The 1,981-nt window shown below is 44.5% G+C and overlaps 2 non-coding genes and 4 pseudogenes across 2 annotated transcripts; all 6 read right to left on the bottom strand.

Moving 5' to 3' along the window:
* Nucleotides 1-117: 117 nt before the first annotated feature.
* LOC115181079 (uncharacterized) lies at nt 118-234 on the bottom strand (annotated as a pseudogene).
* Nucleotides 235-391: 157 nt separating this feature from the next.
* On the bottom strand, nt 392-509 carry LOC115181082 (uncharacterized; annotated as a pseudogene).
* A 156-nt stretch (nt 510-665) lies between these two features.
* LOC115181089 (uncharacterized) lies at nt 666-780 on the bottom strand (annotated as a pseudogene).
* Nucleotides 781-947: 167 nt separating this feature from the next.
* Nucleotides 948-1,072, bottom strand: LOC115181090 (uncharacterized; annotated as a pseudogene).
* A 163-nt stretch (nt 1,073-1,235) lies between these two features.
* Nucleotides 1,236-1,355, bottom strand: LOC115181139 (5S ribosomal RNA). Its single transcript, XR_003873298.1, has one exon. It is a non-coding gene; the product is annotated as a 5S ribosomal RNA (ribosomal RNA).
* Nucleotides 1,356-1,514: 159 nt separating this feature from the next.
* Nucleotides 1,515-1,632, bottom strand: LOC115181132 (5S ribosomal RNA). The gene has a single exon (XR_003873291.1). It is a non-coding gene; the product is annotated as a 5S ribosomal RNA (ribosomal RNA).
* Nucleotides 1,633-1,981: the final 349 nt, after the last annotated feature.

The following is a 1,981-nucleotide window of genomic DNA, read 5'->3' as shown; positions in this document are numbered from 1 at the left end:
TGATAAACAGACTGCATTTTGCAGCAGGAAGCTGCATTTAGTCAATTCATCATTAAATGCTTAAAAAGCCAGTGTTGCTGATGAAATAGTGTAAGAGCACACCCTCGTGGACAAAAAAGCTTACAGCACCTGGTATTCCCAGGCGGTCCCATTCAAGTACTAACCAGGACCGACCCTGCTTAGCTTCCGAGATCAGACGAGATCAGGCGTACCCAGGCTGGTATGGCCGTAAACGATAACAATCTCTTGGTAACAACATATATAGTCAAAGTGAGTCTGATAAACAGACTGCATTTTGCAGCAGGAAGCTGCATTTAGTCAATTCATCATTAAATGCTTACAAGGCGTGTTGCTGATGAAATAGTGTAAGAGCACACCCTCGTGGACAAAAACCTTACAGCACCTGGGTATTCCCAGGTGGTCTCCCATCCAAGTACTAACCAGGCCCAACCCTGCTTAGCTTCCGAGATCAGACGGATCGGGCGTACCCAGGTGGTATGGCCGTAAACGATAAACATCTCTTGGTACAACATATATAGTCAAAGTGAGTCTGAAAACAGACTGCATTTTGCAGCAGGAGCTGCATTTAGTCAATTCATCATTAAATGCTTACTACAAGCAGTGTTGCTGATGAAATAGTGTAAGAGCACACCCTCGTGGACAAAAGCTTACAGCACCTGGTATCCCAGGCGGTCTCCCAACCAAGTACTACCAGGCCGACCCTGCTTAGCTTCCGAGATCAGACGAGATCGGGCGTACCCAGGCTGGTATGGCGTAAACGATAAACAATCTCTTGGTACAACATATATAGTCAAAGTGAGTCTGATAAACAGACTGCATTTTGCAGCAGGAAGCTGCATTTAGTCAATTCATCATTAAATGGCTTACTACAACAGGCAGTGTTGCTGAGGAACATAGTGGTAAGAGCACACCCTCGTGGAACAAAAAGCTTACAGCACCGCTGGTATTCCCGAGGCGGTCCTCCCATTCAAGTACTACCAGTGAGCCCGACCCTGCTTAGCTTCCGAGATCAGACGAGATCGGGCGTACCCAGGCTGGTATGGCCGTAAACGATAAACAATCTCTTGGTACAACATATATAGTCAAAGTGAGTCTCTGAAATAAACAGACTGCATTGCAGCAGGAAGCTGCATTTAGTCAATTCATCATTAAATGCTTACTACAAGGCAGTGTTGCTGATGAAATAGTGTAAGAGCACACCCTCGTGGACAAAAAGCTTACAGCACCTGGTATTCCCAGGCGGTACTCCCATCCAAGTACTAACCAGGCCCAACCCTGCTTAGCTTCCGAGATCAGACGAGATCGGGCGTACCCAGGCTGGTATGGCCGTAAACGATAAACAATCTCTTGGTACAACATATATAGTCAAAGTGAGTCTGATAAACAGACTGCATTTTGCAGCAGGAAGCTGCATTTAGTCAATTCATCATATATGCTTACTACAGGCAGTGTTGCTGATGAAATAGTGTAAGAGCACACCCTCGTGGACAAAAAGCTTACAGCACCTGGTATTCCCAGGCGGTCTCCCATCCAAGTACTAACCAGGCCCACCCTGCTTAGCTTCCGAGATCAGACGAGATCGGGCGTACCCAGGCTGGTATGGCCGTAAACGATAAACAATCTCTTGGTACAACATATATAGTCAAAGTGAGTCTGATAAACAGACATTGCATTTCAACCAATTAGATAAGCAGCTTGAACTTTGTGTCACTGAAAAAGTAGAAGAAATTACAAACACTGTAGCCATCACTTTATAGCACAGGTAGTGGGATAAAATACAAACTTTATTTCTTTTCATCATTTGAACAGGGTAAGGGAGCACAAAGCACACACAAGCTGCATTCAGCAACATAGTTATTATTTGTCTTATAAATACAAGGCAGATGCTAACTGACAACACACGGAACTTTGATCCTATTAAAAAGGCAGGAAGCTGCATTTAGTCAATTCATCATTAAAT

This window comes from Salmo trutta, unplaced genomic scaffold (genome assembly GCF_901001165.1).
Source record: "Salmo trutta unplaced genomic scaffold, fSalTru1.1, whole genome shotgun sequence".
Taxonomy (NCBI): Eukaryota; Metazoa; Chordata; class Actinopteri; order Salmoniformes; family Salmonidae; genus Salmo; species Salmo trutta.
This window is presented reverse-complemented; position numbering and strand designations above follow the sequence as displayed.